The 21,985-nt window shown below is 36.2% G+C and overlaps 1 protein-coding gene across 19 annotated transcripts in view; it reads left to right on the top strand.

Moving 5' to 3' along the window:
- CFAP20DC (CFAP20 domain containing) overlaps positions 1-21,985 on the top strand; it is a 303,119-nt gene that overhangs the window by 95,381 nt on the left and 185,753 nt on the right. The window lies entirely within an intron of this gene.

Below are 21,985 nucleotides of genomic sequence, written 5' to 3'. Positions count from 1 at the left end.
GGAGAACAGAGAATGTTTCATCATTGTTGCCAGATTTTTTAAAATAGCCTTAAGGAAACCTCAGTTCTATAATCCAAGAGCTTGATATAGGTTGGGAGATTTGTGTAACCTCTGCGACCTAAAGCAGCATAATATATAAGTAGGTAAGCAGTAGGTTACAGACTAGTAAGTTTGGGCCTGATACGACTGACTAGTGTTTCTCAAATGTTAGTCATTTCAATACTACTCTCATGACTTTACCATGTTTGTGTACTACCTGTTCCAGTATGTACATAATACTCTCCTTTAAACCAACTCAGCCTTTTTTGACTTAAATAAATTTATTTTTTTAAAAAAACTTTATATCACACTTATAAATGGAAAACCAGTATAACTTTCCGGAAATAAAAATTAACCATAACAATAAAGATACTGAAAACAAAACAGTATTTTAAAGTCTAGCTAAGTACTGTTTCCTGTTTAGGGTTCTGTCCTGAGGCCTGCTCTTTATTAACAATAGTTTATCAAGAGTTAGATACATGTTCAGGCTTTTCCTTGGGCATAATTAGGATTGAAAGAAAACTGATGGAGGGAAATTTTTATTCTGTGATCTGTAGTCATTTAATGCCATGCCCATGTACCATCTAAAACCATTTCACAAATGGTGCATATTCCACTCTTTGGGAGCCACTTTAGCAGAGAAAAGGAAGCCATTAAAGCTTTTGGTTTGGAGAGGAACATACAGTCAGTTCTATGCTTTGGGAAGATTAATCTGGTAGTGACATTTGGAATGGCTTAGAGGGGCTGGAAAATGGAGATGGAGAGAACATTTGCAGTACTCCAGATTAGGGTTAATGAGGACTAGGGCAGTAGCAGTAGAGGAATGGATGTAAGGTAACATCAGAAGCTTATGGTCCAATGAGCTAAGACATATTTAAACAGACCTTTTCCATATCATGTGGTACATGCTGTAAGAGCAGGACCCACAGTGAACTGTGGAGCACCAGGGGAGTGATCAGAGAAGGGCTTCTGAAGAAGGGGTTGCCTGAGCTGGGCCTTGAAAGATTAGAAGAAGAGAGAAGGTACTAACCAGTTCAAGTGGGGGTGGTATTCCTAGAACAGAAAGAGTAGCATTAAGAGTAGCTGCATGAGATGTGTAGGCACGTCCAATAATCCAGTGTTGCTGAAGAGAGACCAGAATAGTAGGGAAGTAGTAAGGCTGGAGAAGAAAACAGGGCAAACTCCTGGTAGGCCTTATATTTGTAGCCAGGGAGCCTGGACTTTTATCTCATAGGTGATAGGGAGTTTTGAAGGGCTTGCAGCAGGGGGGCATGGTCAGATTTGCATTTTAGATAGAACATCGCTTTGGAGGATGGGTGGGAAAGATGAGACTGGAGGCCAGCAGGACCAGTTAGAAAGTCAGTGCAGTTGTCACAAGAAGGTAAGAGGGGTTTTGTGTCATTTTGTCACTCTCATATCCCCAGTGCCTAGAGCAGTACCTGGCTCCTCCTAGGCACTCAATAATTATGTAAGTGGATGGATGAGTAGATGAATGATATAGGTGTAAGAGAGATGAGTCCTAAAGTTGGAAAATAGAAATCAGAGTGGAGATGAGGAAACAGAGTTGAAAAATAACTAAAATTTTTAATTGAAGATTAATTAGATGTCAGAAATGAAGAAGAAGGAAAAGTCAAGGATGACTCTCAGTTGACTTTCTACTTTGGATGACTGGTGACAGAATCAATACATAGAAATCCAGGAGAAAGAGCAAGGTTAGAAAGGGAAGATGGAAATGTTGATAAAAGAGTCTGAGACATTCAGATTGAGAATTTGGGGGGTACATATATGTTAGAGTCCTAGAGAGAGGTATGAGCTGGATATTTGGGCTTCTTCAGCATACAGGTGGCACTTAAAGTCATGAGAATGATGAAATTGCCTGCCTGCAGAGAGAGTAAGAATGGCAACAACAACAACAAAAGAGGCTAGAGGAGGAAATGCAAGGGCCTACCCAAGAAAAAGGATGGGCAAAGGAAGAAGAATCCATGAAGGAGACAGGGCAACAATGAGAAAGTGTTGTGAATCATGAAGCAAAGTAAAGTGTGGTGGAAACCAAGGAAGTTTTGGTAAGAGAAAATGTCAAGATGTGAAAGTATTTGGGATGTGGCAATCAGGAGGCCATTAGTAACTTCACTGACATGTTTTGGTGTATGAGGAAGGAGTCAGGACAGTGGGCCGTGCGAATGGAAGATGGAGACATGAAAGCATCCTGACCATTGCTTTCAGTAGGCTGATCCACTGGGCTTCATGTTCAAGTAGATATAAATAGAGCGGAGGAATCAAAGATAACTTTGAGGTTTTACGTCTGGAAAACCTGGAGGTTCAGCCCAGTAACAGATAGGTGCTGGATTTTGGAATAAATTGATGGTTTCTGTTTGCAGTAGAATTATTTTAATTCATTATGTACTAAACACTCATAAATGCACAAAGATTAAATGCAAATACTTCAATTATGAAAGTTAAATCATTTAAGACGTTAAGGAAGTGCATTAGTGCCTTACAAATGAAATTATATTCATCCTCTTATATTTAGGTATGATTTCCTTATTCATCTAAGATTGTTTAGAGTTCATTGTTAGGTGGTTTCCAAGAGTTAAACCATATATGAGACTAATACACTATTCTGTGTGTGGTTAATAAATCAGGTTTGTCATTACCTTGCTTTTGTGAGTTCAGTCACCCTTGTCAGTTAACTAATTCTGAAGTTTCTGGATATCATATTAAAATCTGAACTGATCATTCTGTACATGGCTATAATCTTCACACACACACACACACACACACACACACACACAGTGTACCCTTCATCCAGTGGCATTTGTGGGAATACAATATTTGAAAAAAAAATATTGTCTGTTAAAAGTAAACCACACAAATATCTTGCTGAGATAGGAAGTAAACTTCATTGAACAATCTTTCATATTTAATAAATGAGTCTTTAAGAGGAATATGTGCTAGCAGTGCCAGGTGTCTAATGACATAAGAAATGTACTATTTAAACTAAAAAGAAAATAGCCGTAATAGGCCCTGTGGGGCAGTGTGTCTTAGCTCATCTATCTACCTCATCTTCTCATCCCCAGTGAGACAGCTCAATAGAAAATATAAAAGAAAGGAGATGCAGGCATGAAAATTACATGTAGTTGTTTTTAAAAAAAATCTTAATGTGAAAAAATCAAACTGGTGTCTATATCTTAGGTGACTTCAGCTCATGCTAAATTTTGAAAAGCAAAATATCTAGAACTTGTCTTGAATCTAGAAAAATTGCTCACGTAATTCAAGGCAGTCCTAAGCAAAGACAAGATATTTGTTTCTATAGTGTTCCCATCCCAATGAAATCATCAAATCATAACTACTTATAGTATGTCCTAATTATTCTATATTTTGTGAAATATAAACATGTAAATAATACATAGGAGTTAAGAGCATGGCATCTGAGTTCTGACACTTACTAGTTATGTGACCCTGTGCAAGTTCCTGTGTTCCTTTTCCTCATTTATATAATGCAGATAATATGAGGTATGCATACTACTAAGGTTGTTGTGGGAATTTACATGAGTTAATAAACATAAGGCTTTTAGAACAATGCCTGGCATGGACCAAGCTTTAAATAAGGATTATATCTCCTATTTGCTCTTTAGGTGCTACTTCTTCCAGGACACCCTCCATGATTTCCCCTCTGCTGATTGATTAGACATTTTCGGTACAGCACATCATTACCGTTCACAAATTCATAATTCTTATAACACTTCTTCACCCTGCACTTTAATCATCTGTTTACTTACCTGTCTCCCCTTTTAGGCTGTAAGCATAACTCATTTGGTTTTTATCCCTAGTCCCTATGTACATGGCAAATAGTAAGTGCTCAATAAATGTTTGTTGAACAAATTGACAAGTCTTAATGTGCCTCCTGACTTGGGAGATAAAAGAATGAGTTTATCATGGACAAATTGTATAAGCTTTCTAAATGTGCCTGCCTATTCCATAAATGTCCAGGAGTACTCAAGCAAATATTAAGAAACTCGGTTCTAATACTTGCTCTCATTTCCCCTCACTTTCCTCCCAATCCAGGAGATGCTACAGCAGCAGAGGGAGGGTCTTTCCTTTCCATTGCTAACATAGTCTATTCCAAATGAGCCCTTATTGAATTAAAGCTGAGTCTTGTTTAAGGGAAATTTCTAGAGAGAGCAGCAAAGTGACAGAGAGCCCTCCACCCATTTAAAATGCCATGCCTGGGGTCCTCCCTGGTGTTGGTGTGATGTTGGCCTCAGTTCTCTGCTTTTTGCCAAAGCACTCTTCACTTCGTTCTACTTTTTAAGAGCCATAGATATTTTGGTGATAAACCTCAAAATACAGTATTTTAAAAGCACTTCAGCTAACATTTGTAAATCAGGAGATTTCACATAAAATTTCTGACTGCTTTTTTAAAAAAGTCAGAAGTTAACATTGAGTCTGCTTTCTTGCACAGCAAGCAGTCAGCTAGAACAGAGTGGCAACTGCACACTTTTAATGGAGCTTTAAGCTCTCCTGTGAAGTTCAGTCCTGTCCACTCATAAGGATGTGGGTGCAGTCAGACCCTTCCTGCTTCACTCATTTAAGTGACCTGCCATGACCCTCTAGGCATATAGTTTGCAACCCCTGATTTAGAGGATAATTGCCAGATGGTTCACTTTGCCTTGGTTCTTTAGCTAAAGCCTTCACATAACCAGAGGCAGCAAATAAAGTTAATATTTTTATAGCCACACCAACATGAATATTTATTTAGAGGCCACTTACTGTTCTAGTTACCATAGAATGTTCAACCTTACAAATAAAAAATTTTATTTTTCATGTTATTCTTAATTATGATGGATTCATTTTAACATATAAATTATAAAAATTTATACTTTTAATTTAGGTTTTCAATGACAAGAACAGTTTTAAAACTTAATGGCCATCATATTAAACAGTGGGGGTAGCCACTTAGTCAAGACTCACTGAAATCAATCTTACTACTTCTTTAATATAATTTCAGTTATTTGGTGATGGTATCAGATGAACATCAATGTCTTGCCACCAGAGTATGTATTAATGTCCAGTGAATTTAATTCCATTTGAATAGGAAGTTCAGGTATGAGATATTGCTGAGAATGAATCTTTCATTGGAGATATAACAAAGTAGTATGATAAATTACAATGCCACATTCTTTTAGTAACCTTTTCCACTTAAATACCCAGTGTTTGTCATTTAGATAGATAGAATTACTCTTTAGGAGTTGTACTTTCTTGAACCACAACTCTGACGGAATATGTTATAGATTTTATTACAAACTGAAAGTGTGGCATAGTGTTTTTAAAGTTTCCCCTCAAAGATCATTTTTCCCATAGAGCCAATGATTTGGAAATTTTTGGTTCTTAACAGTATTTAATTTCTTAATTGCCACTGAATGAACAGAGAATGGAGGAGGCAGATTTTTTTAGATGTATATTTAAGACATAATTAGAGAATGTCTCTCAATGAAGTCATTCTAACCTAGAATCCACTGTAGTGTCTGTGGTACTTATTTGAGGGTTTGTACATGTTTTCATGTGCATATCATTTAATAATACTTGTTTTTCACTCTCTCTACTCACCTGTCTAATGTGGGTGTTGAAGAGATTTGGGAAAAGGAGCAGTTTCATGCTTTTCTCTGCTGACCCTGAATGGTTATGTGAAATAGGGACAACTACATAAAAATATTTGTTCTGGAAAATGAATGATTACCCAGCTTTAGGTCACCCTATTTTCAAATCACTTGAACAGGCAGAGTAGCGTTAGAGGTAAAATGTGGCCTTGAGAGCTAGATTGTAGGGGTTTGAAACCTAGCTGTCACTTCCTGTCTGTGGGCCCTTGGGCAAGTCAGTTATCTCTGTGTGCTTCAGTTTCCTCATTGGTTAGGTCGTGAGAATTATAGAACCTACTTCATAGAGGAGTTGTTACTATTAAATGAGTTATTACTTAGAGTAGAGCCAAGCTCATAGTAAGTGCTTAGTTAGTGTTAGTTGACATTGTTATCATTTTACTATTTTCTCTTGATCTGAATCCATGTTTATTAATTTGTGAATATGTTATCATAATAAACGTCTGAACTTGCAGTTTATTTCAATTAACAAATACCTTCTGAGCCCCTGCTGTAGGCCAAGGTCTGTGCCAAAAGATGTGAATCCAAAGGTGAATGGTGCACAGTCTTCTCATCCATGAGATTATAATAGGCAAAGGAGGCAAACATATAAACAAGTTAATGATGATGGGCAGTGGTTAACACCAAACTAGTCTTAGGAAACAAATGCTGCTAAAGGAAAATATCAGACTTTTCTAGCCAAGTTGGAGCTTGTTATAAGTGGAGATATTTGTGCTAAATTGTGAATACACACAAATAAAAGCATGGAAGTTCATGTCACGTTTGACTCCTTAACTGGGTTGTATAATGGGAATGTACAGAATCACAATGCTGGAAAAAAAGACTAGATGAAACCATGAAGGGCCTTGAAAGCCATGATAAGAAATTTAAATTTTTAGTCCATTAGAGATTTCTTTTTAAATTTTAACGTGGAGAAGTTTCACAATATTATCTGTATTCTAGAAAATGAGTACAATGTCAGAATAAAAAGAGCTAGAGGCAGAGAGACCAATTAAAAGGCTGTGCAAAGTCCAGGTGAGTCATATTAGCCTGAATTAGTGTAGCAACAAAGAAGTAGAAGAGGAGAACAGATATAAAAGATACTTCAAAAAAAAAAAGATACTTCAGGATTTAAATCAGTGAAAAAAAGGGAGAAAATGGCACTGAATTAATCTAGGGCTGGAAATTGGCAAAGTAGATGTGCTACCAACAAGGGAAATATCCTGCAGGAGCTTAAATGACTGCTTAGATTGCTGTTTCTGACCATGACAGAATATCTGGTATCAAACTGTCCTTCCTACTGTAAACAAATATAAAACTGGAAAAAATATTTGAAGTAAGACTTTTCAACCATTTGGATAGCAGGCAACATACTTTTAAAAGAGAGAAACAAATGAGATGAGTCCTACATTCCCAAGCTTTCTGAAGGCCCATTCTGGACTGCAGTGCAGAGATGGGAGCCCAGACAGAGCATGGCATCTTGCTGAATAGAGACAGAGATCAGAGTTAAGGATGACTGAGACTGAGGTAGCCAGAATTTGTAGGTTAGTGTATCTGAGAGGAGCTTCAGAAATATGCATCAGGGTGTTCTTGAACCTTTGTGCATGCTTACAGTAGGACCCCATGAAGTAATCACAGACCAGCCCCTGGGGAAAGAACACCTACTAAGCAGCTGTGACACACAGGGCTAGGAGATATTCAAGTTCTGGCCAGAGTGAAGAGGTATCACTGAACACATACAGGAGAAACTCCAGAAAGACAATATTACTTAGAAATGGAGGGGCTTCCCTGGTGGCGCAGTGGTTGAGAGTTTGCCTGCCAATGCTGGGGACACAGGTTCGAGCCCTGGTCTGGGAAGATCCCACATGCCGCGGAGCAACTAAGCCCGTGTGCCACAACTACTGAGCCTGCGCGTCTGGAGCCTGTGCTCCGAAACAAGAGAGGCCGCGATAGTGAGAGGCCCGCGCACCGCGATGAAGAGTGGCCCCCGCTTGCCGCAACTAGAGAAAGCCCTCGCACGGAAAGGAAGACCCAACACAGCCATAAATAAATAAATAAATAAATTTAAAAAAAAAAAAAAAAAAAAAAGAAATGGAGCTTATCTAGTCCTGGAGAAAAGGTCACCTTAGACCTGACCTAACAAATATAAAAACTCACATCAAAAGATCAAGATGATCTGCACATTAACTTCCACCTGGAACATGTTTAGGACTCTTTTAAGAAAAACAACAAAATCCAAAAGCCCAAAAACATAGTAGCCATAACGTCCAGCATACAATTTTTTAAAAACGGATACTAGATAGGCGAACTGGGTAAACATGATCCATAACCAGGAGAAAAATCACAGAATGAAAATTCAAGGGCCTTAAAATAACTATTATAAATATATTAGAGGATTTAAAGGAAATTTTGAACATAATGAGGGAGAAAATTAAGAAACCCCAATGGAAAAAGGAAACTATGAAAAGAAATTTGGAAAAATACAATGTTGAAATGAAAGTTTCACTGGATAGACGTAACACTAAGTTAAACACTGGGGAATATCAGTAAAATTGAAGTCAAGAATATAGAAACTCTTCAAACTGAAGCACAGAGAGAGGGGAAAAGCCTGGGGAAAAAAATGAACATAGTCTGAATGGCCTGTGAAACAGTATCTGTCAGTCTAATAGATGTGTAATTGTAGTACTATAAGGAGAGCAAAAAGAGATTGAGCAGGAGAAACTTTATAGAAATCATGGTTGAAATTTTTCAAATTTTGAAAAATATACCCATAGATCCAGTAAGCGCAACAAACTATGAGCTGAGAAACACACAAAAACCACACCAAAATCACACCATGGTATATCATAACTAAAAAAAAAAAATGAAAACAAAAACACAAAGAAACCACAAAGATCACACCATGGTATGTCATAATTAAATTGCTAAAAATCAATGATAAAATCTTAACAAGCAGCAAGAAGAGAAAAAATCAATTATACACAAGAGAACAATGATAAAATATATCACCAGCTTTCCATCAGAAGCAATGAAAGTAGGAAGACAATGAAATAGTGCTGGGGAAAAAAAATGTTTAAACCTGTCAACTTAGAATTCTTTATCTAGTGAAAATATTCTTCAAAAACTGGAGCAAAATAAGAACATTTTCAGACTAAAAAGTTGAGAGAATTCGTTACCAGCAAACCTGCACTACAAAAATATTAAAGGAAGTTATTCAGGCTGAAAAAAAATGTGCCAGATAGAAATTTGGATCTAAATGAGAGAATGAAGAGGACAAGTAATGGTAAATTAATAAGTAAATCTTAAAGGTTCTTTATTCATATCATAAATTCTTTCAAAGTATTTGATTGTTGAAAGCAAAAATAACAATGTAGAAGTAAAATATGTGACAATAATAACACAGAGATGGTAGTATACTTTTATGAGGTTCTTATCCAGAAGATGTTCTAATATTTATTCAGGGTTAAATTGTTAGAAGTTAAAGATTCATATTGCAAACTCTAGGACAACCATAGAAAAAAGTAAAAGAACAACTAATCGACAAATATAGCTAATCAACAAATTGCTAATCAACAAATTGAGGAAATTAATGGGGCACTAAAAATATATTCAATCCAAAATAGAGGAGAAATAAACAAAGAGCAGATGGGACAGATTGAAAACAAATAAATTGGTAGCCTTAAACTCAAACACATCAGAATAATTACATTAAATGGAAATGGACTAAACACTCCAACAGAAAGACAGAAATTGTTAGATTGAATAAAAAGTGAGACAACTATATTCTGTTTATAAGCAGTGCACATTAAATTTAAGGACACAGGTAGGTTAAAAAAATTTTAATAGAAAACGTCTTACCTTGCAAACAAATTATGAAAAAGCTAGAATGGCTCTATTAATATCAGTCAAAGTAGAATGCAGGACAAGGAATATTATGTAAAGAGGCATATTTCATAATGATAAGGGGGGTCAAACATGTAGAAGATATAACATCCTACATGTGTACATAGCTAGTAACAGTGCTTGAAAATGCATGAAGCAAAAACTAACAGAACTGAAGAGAGAAAGATAAATACACAATTATAGATGACGATTTCAGCACTCCCCTCTCAGAAATTGACAGAAAATCAGTAAACTGGAAAAATGCTATCAATCAACCTGACTTATTTGACATTTCTAGGATGTTTAATCTAACAATTGCAGGATAACACTATATTCAAGTATGCATTGAATATTCACCAAGGTATATGGTATATTAGGTGGTATTAATCTCAGCAAAGTTAAAAAGACTGAAATCATACAAAGTATATTCTGTGGCTAAATGGAATTAGATGGAAATTAGTAACAAAAATATAATTGAAAAATCCCCAAGTACTTGAAAATAAAGCAACATACTTCTAAATAACCTATAAGTAAAAGAAAACTAACAGGGAATATTAGCAAATATTTTAACTGATATTTTTACTAATTTTAAATGGTAATGAAAATAAAGCATACTGAAATTTGTGAGATGCATTAGAGGCATCTAAAGTATGCAGAAAGAAATAATCAAGAGAATAAGTCAATGAAATGGAAAATAGGCAATGGAGAAAAATCACTGAAACCAAGTTTGGATTTTGAAAATATTTAGTAAGTGATAAACGTAGACTAATCAAGAAAAAAAGAACACACACACATTGTCAATATCAAGAATGAATGTAAGGAAAAAGGAAAATAAGGGAATATTATGAAGAATTGTATACTAATAAATTTGACAACTTAGATTAAGTGGGAATATTCTTTTAAAGACGTATTACTAAAACTGATACTAAAAGAAATAGAAAATCTGAGTAGGCTTATATCTATTTTTAGAAAATGAATTTGTAATTTAAAACATTCCCACAAAAAAATACAGGTTCGGATGGCTTTATGGGTAAATCTAACCAAACATTTAAGGAAAGAATAATACTCTCTCTCAGATAATAAAGGAGAAGGAACATTTTTCAATTCACTTAATAAAATGTGGCCAGCATAATTCTGATACCAAAACCAGGAAATATATTAATTCCCAAAAGAGAACTAGAAATCAATATCACTCAAGAACATACACACATGGATCCTTAACATCATGACCAAGTGGTGTTTATTCCAAGAATTCAAGGTTAGTCTTACACTTGAAAATTAGTCAATGTAATTTTTCACATTAATACAACAAAGGGAAAAAATCATAAAGTCATCTCAATGTATGTAGAAAAATCATTTGATGAAAATTCATTAGCCATTAAGATGAAAACTCACATCAAACTAGTAATAGAAGGAAACTTGTTGAGCCTAATAAAAGGCCTCTATAAAAAACCTACAACTAAATCATACTTAATGGTGAAATACTATCAATACTTACCTCCTAAGATGGGGAACAAAGCAAAGATATCCACAATGAGTGCTTCGATTCAGCATTGCATTAGAGGTCCCAGCAAGTGCAATAAGATAATAAAGAGAAATTTTAAAACATACAGATTGAAAAAGAAGAAATAAAAGTTTCTCTCTTTGCAGACAACATAATCATCTTGTAGAAAATTCTAGAGAGGACTGCTGCCATGTCCTGCCTGCTGTCTGCTGCACACGGTAGGGTGTTGCTCCGGGACCTTACTTCAGACGTGCAGAGACTCTCCCTGGAGTGTCTCAAATGCATGCAGTGTGCATGAACACTGGATTGGAATCAATGAGCTGAAAGATACAGAGCAGCACACTTGGCTGGATGAATCCCTCTGGATTGTGGACGGAAAAGACCGTGAGCACTGTTCGTTTTACAAGAGTCTTCGTGCTCTGGCCGGGTGTCAGGCTTGAGCCTCCAAGGTGGGAGAGCCGAGTCCAGGACGTTGGACCACCAGAGACCTCCCGGCACCACATAATGTAAATCGGCAAGAGCTCTCCCAGAGATCTCTGTCTCAACACTAAGACCCACCTCCACCCAATGGCCAGCAAGCTCCAGACCTGGATGACCCATACCAGACAACTAGCAAGAGAGGAACAAAACCCCACCCATTAGCAGAGAGGCTGCCTAAAATCATAATATGTTCACAGAAACCACAAAACACACCACCAGACGTGGCCCTGCCCACCAGAGAGACAAGATCCAGCCCCACCCACAGGAGCACAGGTGCCAGTCCCCTCCACCAGGAAGCCTAAAGAAGCCAGTGAACTAACCTCACCCACCGGGGGCAGACACCAAGAACAATGGGAACTACAAACGTGCAGCCTGTGGAAAGGAGACCGCGAACGCAGTAAGTTAAACAAAATCAGAAGACAAGAGAAATTTGCAGCAGCTGAAGGAGCAAGGTAAAAACCCACGATACCAAACAAATGAAGAGGAAATAGGCAGTCTGCCTGAAAGAGAATTCAGAATAATGATAGTAGAGATGATCCAAAATCTTGGAAATAGAATGGAGAAAATACAAGAAACGTTTAACAAGGACCCAGAAGAACTAAAGAGCAAACAAACAATGATGAACAGCACAATAAATGAAATTAAAAATTCTCTAGAAGGAATCAATAGCAGAATAACTGAGGCAGAACAACAGGTAAGTGACCTGGAAGATAAAATACTGGAAATAACTGCCGCAGAACACAATAAAGAAAAAAGAATGAAAAGAGACCTCTGGGACAACATTAAACGCACCAACATTGGAATTATAGGGGTCCCAGAAAAATAAGTGAAAAAGAAAGTGTCTGAGGAAATATTTGAAGAGATTATAGTTGAAAACTTCCCTAACATGGGAAAGGAAATAGTAAATCAAGTCCAGGAAGTGCAGAGAATCCCATACAGGATAAATCCAAGGAGAAACACGCCAAGACACATATTAATCAAACTATCAAAAAATAACTGCAAAGGAAAAATATTAAAAGCAGCATATAACATACAAGGGAATCCCTATAAGGTTAACAGCTGATCGTTCAGCAGAAACTCTGGAAGCCAGAAGGGAGTGGCAGGACATATTTAAAGTGATGAAAGGGAAAAACCTACAACCAACATTACTCTACCCAGCAAGGATCTCATTCAGATTTGACAGAGAAATTAAAACCTTTACAGACAAGCAAAAGTTAAGAGAATTCAGCACCAACAAACCAGCTTTACCACAAATACTAAAGGAACTTCTCTAGGCAGGAAACACAAGAGAAGGAAAAGACCTACAATAACAAACCCAAAACAATTAAGAAAATGGGAATAGGAACATACATATCGATAATTACCTTAATTGTAAATGGACTAAATGCTCCAAACAAAAGACACAGACTGGCTGAATGGATACAAAAACAAGACCCATATATATGCTGTCTACAAGGGGCCCACTTCAGACCTAGGGTCACATATAGATTGAAAGTGGGGAATGGAAGAAGCTATTCCATTCAAATGGAAATCAAAAGAAAGCTGGAGTAGCAATTCTCATATCAGGCAAAATGGACTTTAAAATAAAGACTATTATAAGAGACAAAGAAGGACACTACATAATGATCAAGGGATCAATCCAAGAAGAAGATATAACAATTGTAAATATTTATGCACCCAACATAGGAGCACTTTAATACATAAGGCAAATGCTAACAGCCATAAAAGGGGAAATAGACAGTAACACAATCATAGTAGGGGACTTTAACACCCCATTTTCACCAATGGTCAGATCATCCAAAATGAAAATAAATAAGGAAACACAAGCTTTAAATGATACATTAAGCAGGATGGACTTAATTGATATTTATAGGACATTCCATCCAAAAACAACAGAATACACTTTCTTCTCAAGTGCTCATGGAACATCCTCCAGGATAGATCATATCTTGGGTCACAAATCAAGCCTTGGTAAATTTAAGAAAATTGAAATCGTATTAAGTATCTTTTCTGACCACAATGCTCCGAGACTAGATATCAATTACAGGGAAAAAACTGTAAAAAAATACAAACACGTGGAAGCTAAACAATATGCTACTAAATAACCAAGAGATCACTGAAGAAATCAAAGAGGAAGTCAAAAAATACCTAGAAACAAATGATAATGAAAACACAACGACCCAAAACCTATGGGATGTAACAAAAGCAGTTCTAAGAGGGAAGTTTATAGCAATACAGTCCTACCTCAAGAAATAACAAAAAGTCAGATAAACAACCTAACCTTACACCTAAAGCAATGAGAGAAAGAAGAGCCAAAAAAACCGCAAAGTTAGCAGAAGGAAAGAAATCATAAAGATCAGATCGGAAATAAATGAAAAAGAAATGAAGGAAATGGTAGCAAAGATCAATAAAAGTAAAAGCTGGTTCTTTGAGAAGATAAACAAAATTGATAAACCATTAGCCAAACTCATCAAGAAAAAAAGGGAGAAGACTCAAATCAACAGAATCAGAAATGAAAAAGAAGAAATAACTAACACTGAAGAAATACAAAGGATCATGAGAGCTTACTACAAGCAACTATATGCCAATAAAATGGACAACATGGAAGAAATGGACAAATTCTTAGAAAACCACAACCTTCCGAGAGTGAACCAGGAAGAAGTAGAAAGTATAAACAGACCAGTCACAAGCACTGAAATTGAAACTGTGACTAGGAATCTTCCAACAAACAAAAGCCCAGGACCAGATGGATTCACAGGTGAATTCTATCAAAATTTAGAGAAGAGCTAACATATTTCCTTCTCAAGCTCTTCCAAAATATAGCAGAGGGAGGAACACTCCCAAACTCATTCTACCAGGCCACCATCACCCTGATACCAAAACCACACAAAGATGTCCCCTTCAAAAAAAGAAAACTACAGGCCAATATCACGGATGAACATAGATGCAAAAATCCTCAACAAAATACTAACAAACAGAATCTGGCAGCACATTAAAAGGACCATACACCATGATCAAGAGGGATTTATCCCAGGAATGCAAGGATTCTTCAGTATATGCAAATCAATCAGTGTGATACATAATATTAACAAATTGAATGATAAAAATCATATGTTCATCTCAATAGATGCGGAAAAAGCTTTTGACAAAATTCAACACCCATTTATGATAAAAACTCTCCAGAAAGTAGGCATAGAGGGCACTTACCTCAACCTAATAAAGGCCATATATGACAAACCCACAGTCAACATCGTTCTCAATGGTGAAAAACTAAACCATTTCCTCTAAAATCAGGAACAAGACAAGGTTGCCCACTCTCACCACTATAATTCAACATAGTTTAGGAAGTTTTAGCCACTGCAATCAGAGAATAAAAAGAAATAAAAGGAATCCAAATCAGAAAAGAAGTAAAACTGTCACTGTTTGCAGATGACATGATACTATACATAGAGAATCCTAAAGATGCTACCAGAAAACTACTAGAGCTAATCAATGAATTGGGTAATGTAGCAAGATACAAAATTAATGCACAGAAATCTCTTGAATTCTTATACACTAATGATGAAAAATCTGAAAGAGAAATTAAGGAAACACTCCCATTTACCATTGCAACAAAAAGAATAAAATACCTAGGAATAAACCTACCTAAGGAGACAAAAGACCTGTATGCAGAAAACTGAAAGACCCTGATGAAAGAAATTAAAGATGATACAAAGAGATAGAGAGATATACCATGTTCTTGGATTGGAAGATTCAACATTGTGAAAATGACTATACTACCCAAAGCAATCTACAGATTCAATGCAATCCCTATCAAACTACCAATGGCATTTTTCACAGAACTAGAACAAAACATTGCACAATTTGTATGGAAACACAAAAGACCCCAAATAGCCAAAGCAATCTTGAGAAAGAAAAAACGGAGCTGGAGGAATCAGGCTCCCAGACTTCAGACTATACTACAAAGCTACAGTAATCAAGACAGTATGCTACTGGCACAAAAACAGAAATATAGATCAATGGAACAGGATAGAAAGCCCAGAGATAAACCCATGCTCATATGGTCACCTTATCTTTGATAAAGGAGGCAAGAATATACAATGGAACAAAGACAGCCTCTTCAATAATTGGTCCTGGGAAAACTGGACAGCTACATGTAAAACAATGAAATTAGAGCACTTCCTAACACCATACACAAAAATAAACTCAAAATAGATTAAAGACCTAAATGTAAGGCCAGACACTATAAAACTCTTAGAGGAAAACATAGGCAGAACACTCGACATAAATCACAGCAAGATCCTTTTTGACCCCCTCCTAGAGCAATGAAAATAAAAATAAACAAATGGGACCTCATGAAACTTAAAAGCTTTTGTACAGCAAAGGAAACCATAAACACGATGAAAAGGCAACCCACAGAATGGGAGAAAATATTTGCAAATGAAGCAACTGACAGAGGATTAATCTCCAAAATTTACAAGCAGCTCATGCAGCTCAATAGTAAAAAAACAAACAACCCAATCCAAAAGTGGGCGGAACACCTAAATAGACAATTCTCCAAAGAAGACATACCGGTTGCCAACAAACACTTGAAAGGATGCTCAACATCACTAATCATTAGAGAAATGCAAATCAAAAGCACAATGAAGTATCACCTCACACCTGTCAGAATGGCCATCATCAAAAAATCTACAAACAATAAATGCTGGAGAGGGTGTGGAGAAAAGGGAACCCTCTTGCACTGTTGGTGGAAATGTAAATTGGTACAGCCACTATGGAGAACAGTATGGAGGTTCCTTAAAAAACTAAAAATAGAACTACCATCTGACCCAGCAATCCCACTACTGGGCATATACCCTGAGAAAACCATAATTCAAAAAGAGTCATGTACCACAATGTCATTGCAGCACCATTTACAATAGCCAGGATATGGAAGCAACCTAGGTATCCATCAACAGATGAATGGCTAAAGAAGATGTGGCACATATATACAATGGAATATTACTCAGCCATAAAAAGAAACAAGATTGAGTTATTCGTAGTGAGGTGGATGGGCCTAGAGTCTCATACAGAGTGAAGTAAGTAAGAACGAGAAAAACAAATACCGTATTCTAACACCTATATATGGAATCTAAAAAAAAAAAAATGGTTCTGATGAACCTAGGGGTAGGACAGGAATAAAGACGCAGACGTAGAAAATGCACAGGGAGGGGAAGGGTAAGCTGGGACGAAGTGAGAGAGTAGCATTGACATATATATACTACCAAATGTAAAATAGATAGCTAGTGGGAAGCAGCTGCATAACACAGGGATGTCAGCTTGGTGCTTTGTGACCACCTAGAGGGGTGGGAAAGGGAGAGTGTGAGGGAGGCACAAGAGGGAGGGGATATGGAGATATATGTATACATATAGCTGATTCACTTTGTTATACAGCAGAAATTAACACAACATTGTAAAGCAATTATACTCCAATAAAGATGTTTTAATAAAAAAGAAAATTCTAGAGAACTGACAAAAAGTAAAGAAAACCTAGTAATGTAATTGAGTTTAGCAAGGTCACAGAATGCAATGGCAGTATACCAAAATCAATTGTTTCTATATATTTCTATACAAATTTGTAGCAGTAAACAATTGAAAATTCTAAATCTTAAAAATATTTACAATACCATGAAAAATATTAAATATTCAGGAATAAATTTAAGAAATTATATGTTAGACCTTTACAGTGAAAGCTATAAAACATTGCTGAGAGAAATTGAAGACCTAAATAAATGGGGGCATGTTGTTTATGGATCAGAAGACTGTATTTGTTAAACTGCCAATACTCTCTCAGTAAATCTGTTGGTTCAATCTAATCCCAATTAGAATCCCAACAGGCTTCTTTTTTTTTTTTTTCAGAAATTAAGAAGATACTTCTGAAATTTATGTAGAAATTCAAAGGTCCTAGAATAGCCAAAACAGTTTTCAAAAAGTAAAATTTATACCTTATGATTTCAAAACTTGGTTTAAGCTTACAGTAATGAAGACATTATGTTCTTGGCATAGATACCAATAAAAAGTTCAGAAATACAACCACACATGTATAGTCAGTTGATTTTCAACCAAAGCATCAGAGCAATTTTTTGAGAACTGGAACTTCTGAGTATTCATATAGAAGAAAGAAAAATGAACCTCAACCCATACTTCATACCATTCACAAAAATTAATTTGAGATGAATCATATACCTAAATGTAAATACTAAAACTAAAGAGCTACTTTAAGAGATTTCTTAGGACCCAGAAAGCATTAACCATAATAAAAAATTAATTGACAGAATGGGCTTCAATAAAATTTAAAACTGCTCATCAAAAAGATATTATTAAGAAAATGAATAAGCAAGCCACAAACTGGGAGAAAATATTCTTAATACATATAACTGACAAAAAACTTGTATTCAGACTGCATCCTACAACTCTATAATAAAAAGACATAACTTTTTAAGGCAAAAATAATTAAACAAAGATTATACATTTGGTTAAATAAGCATACGAAGAAGAGCTCTATACCATCAGTCAGGGAAATTCAGATTTAAAACACAGTTACCACCACTACTTCATCCACTAGAATGGCTAAATTAAAAGAGACTGGAAATACTAAATGTTGTTGAGATGTAAAGCAATTTCATAAATTTCTAGTGTAAATGGAAAATGGTATAACCACTTTGGAAATACCTTTGGAAGTTTCTCATAAAGTTAAACATTTACCCTTTGACCCAACAGTTCCACTTCTTCGTGTCTATTCAAGGAAATGAAAATATGTGTACACAAATTTGAATTTCACAATAGTTTTATTTATGATAGCTGAAATCTTGAAATAATGCAAGTGTCCAACAACAGAAGACTGAACAAACAAATTGTGGTCTATTCATAGTGAGCTCCTACTCAGCAAAACAAGAATGAACTACCAGTACATGCAACAACACTGATGGACCTCAAATCTTAGCCTAACTCTAAGAAGCCATTTACTGTGATTTCATTTATATAAAGTAATAGAATAGACAAAATTAATCTAAAGTGAAAGAAGTTAGTACTTGCCCTTAAACGGTATGAATGCTGAGATTGATTGGAGAGCTGCACAAAAGATCAGTCTGGGGTGATCAAAATGTTCTATATCTTGATAGGGTATGGTATACAGATGTATGAAATGGTCAAAACTCATTGAACTGAACCCTCAAAGTCTATGAGTTTCACAGTATGAACGTCAAAAAGATCATATGGTTAACATACATTGAGCATTTACCATATGCTAGGCACTATTAGAAGTGCTTACATGTATTTAAACACTGAATCCTAACAACTCTGTGTGAGATGTGTCATTATTATCACCATTTTACAAATAAGGGAAGAGAGGCACAGAGAGGACTAAGTAACTGCAAAGATTATATAACTAGTGAGTGGTGGAACTGGAATCCAAATCCAGACAGTTTGGCTCCAGGGCCCAAACTCTTGCATCCCTCAGAGGAATATATTTAAAAGGTGTTGTCAGTAGAGGTTAACGGGAGGGAGTTGACAGAGAGATAAGAATAGAATATAATTCAAAATTTTTGAAGTATACCAGGGTAATTAAATTAAATCTCAAGATATGGCCATGTGAGTGGATTAAGGAGTGAAGAGGAGAGGAGAACTTTAAGAAAAGGTTAAGGGACCTTTAGGGTGTTGAACAGTATGTCAGAAGGTAAGATGAACCTGGTCCCAGCATTTTCCAGGAATGCGTGTACAGGATGGTGCGTGTGTACCTGAGGAGGTAGAAGGAGTGACTGGGGCATGAGGTGAAGCTGAAAGGGTGGAAGAGCCTGTCTCTGCAATGCCTCAGGCTTCAAAGAAGATAGGGTTCCCAGTCAGAAGACCAAACTCTCTTCTAGTGCCACCCCGCCCCATGGCCTCAAAGTAGGGGGCTGTACAAGCACTGGTGAACTGCATAAGTGAACTTCAACTCCAGGCTTGAAGGGGAAGTAATATCTCAGAGAAAAGCCAGGTTTCAGTTAAGTTAAGGTGTGTAGGACCCTTAGAAGAATATAAAGAATATAGGTACTTTTCAGTAGTAAGGATTTCAAAAGGCACAGTGAAAGGGTGACTTGAGGATTAGCAAGAGAAAGATGGGACAGCTGTTTCAGGAAGAGATAGCTTGCTGGAGGATAGGAACTGGGAGGTAGAGATTGATTGCTGAACAGGTATAATGATGACACTTCTACAAGGAATTTGCCTTTCCTTGGTTCAGCCATGAGCTACTACCCTGGCAGCCCCGACCTCCAGTCATCAACTCCCCTCTCTCCATGTAAGGACTTGTGGTGATTTGCTTTTCCTGGGGAAATTGCTTTTAATACACTAGTAATATGTAATTACTTCCCCTGACCACGTGGAAATTACTATTGCAATCTCTGCTTATACCACTTAATAATCACAATATGATGGTGAAAAAGATAGATAAAGTCATTGTAATCAGATTTTCTCTTGAGAAATTAAAGCTAAAGTGAAAAATTATTTTGAAAGGCTCAAGAATAAAAGTCTTAGAACCTTGTTTTTTGTTATTTCAGGAGCATGAAAACAGAATGAGGTTCTAAAATTCTGGAAAAGATCACTTTATGATTGCTAGGTTATGAAATTGTAATTTTTTGTTTGTCATTCCTTTTTAGCAAGGCAATGCTGGCTAGAGCTGTGTACTGTTAGCAACTCAGGCTCTTTACACACACGCAACATGAATCCATTATCTTCAGATCTTTCCTACGATATTGGCAGAGAATAGGGGCACAGGAAATGAAAAGAGTTCTGGGACAACCAAGAGCTTGTTATTGCAAGCTCTTGAATGTGTCTGTGTGCGCGGGTGTGTGTGTGTGCCTGTGCGTGCATGTGTTTCACCAGTGCAATGAAGCCATATGGCCAAAACATTTCAGTAAAAACTAGAAACTGATGCTTTGAATAATGCTTTCACCCTTTGGCAGTCAGTTGTTTCACGTAAAATTCCATGCTGGAACTAGATACCATAAACTCTCTTATCAATCCAAGAAACAAGCTAAACAGAACTGTCTCTTCTTTATCAAGATTGCTGTCTTTCCTGTGCTTATTTCTTAAGGACCCATAATTATAAATATTTTAGATCAAGAGCTCTTCCCTGATGGCCTAGAGTTGCACATAGGAATAAAGTGATTAGTGATCAAGAAAAATGCAAAAAAGGGATTTTAAGAGTGAATGATATCCCCAAGGATAATGAAAATATTTTATAAAGATCAGCTGTAATTCAGATAACCCACCTGTTAATAGTAGAGAGTTCATACTCTTTTCTAAAACTTCAGAAAATTATCACAGAATTTATATGAATAATGAGTCATTTGTGGAAGCTTATGAAAATTGTAACCTTTATAAATATCAGCTAAACCCAAAAAACATTTCTATCCACTAAACTAAAAAAAATTTTCTATTTCCTCTAACCAAGGAAGATTTGTGAAAGATATTCCCATCTTTTCCAGGAATTACTCCCATCTGTACTTCTAAGAGATGGATTCACTAAATAACTTACCAGTTCTCACACATTTATGGTGTTTGTCGAATGATGATATAATGAAAGATTGAAAGTATTTGTGTAGGCATGTATGTATATGCATGTCTTCGTATATTCATACACACACATGCATACCATTATTTGTTGAGTACTTTCCGTGAAGCATGAGTCCAGGCAGAGGGAATAAAAGCAGTTTGACTGGGATATATAAGAAGTGTGTAAATCACACCTACAACACAAGCAACAAAATCAAAAGTAAACAACAACTGGGATTACATCAAACTAAAAAGCTTCTGCACAGCAAAAGAAACCATTAACAAAGTGAAAAGACAACCTATGAAATGGAAAAAATATTTGCAAGCCATATATCTGATAAGGAGTTAATATCAAAAAATATACAAAGAACTCATACAACTCAATAGCAACAAAACAATCCAATTAAAATGGACAAAGGACCTGAATAGACATTCTTCCAAAGAAGATATACAAAAAGCCAACAGGTATATGAAAAAATGCTCAACATCGCTAGTCATTAAGTAATTGCAAACTAAAACCACAGTGAGATATAACTCATACCTGTTAGAATGGATATCATCAAAAAGACAAGAGACAAATGTGTATGATTGCAGAGGAAAGGGAACCTTTGTGCTTTGTTGGTGGGATTGTAAATTGGTATAGCCACTATGGAAAACAGTGTGGAGGTTCCTCAAAAACTTAAAAATAGAACTACCAAATGATCCAGCAATTCCACTTATGGGAACATCGTCAAAGGAAACAAAAGCACTAACTCAAAAAGATATCTGCACCCCCATATTCATTGTAGCATTATCTACAAGAGCCAAGACATGGAAACAACCTAAGTGTCCGTCTATAGATGAATAAGGAAGTTGTGGCATATATGTACAATGGAAT

Source organism: Balaenoptera physalus (genome assembly GCF_965194825.1).
Source record: "Balaenoptera physalus genome assembly, chromosome: 11".
Classification (NCBI taxonomy): domain Eukaryota; kingdom Metazoa; phylum Chordata; class Mammalia; order Artiodactyla; family Balaenopteridae; genus Balaenoptera; species Balaenoptera physalus.
The sequence above is the reverse complement of the archived record's forward strand: the minus strand, read 5'-3'. Positions and strand labels throughout refer to the sequence as shown.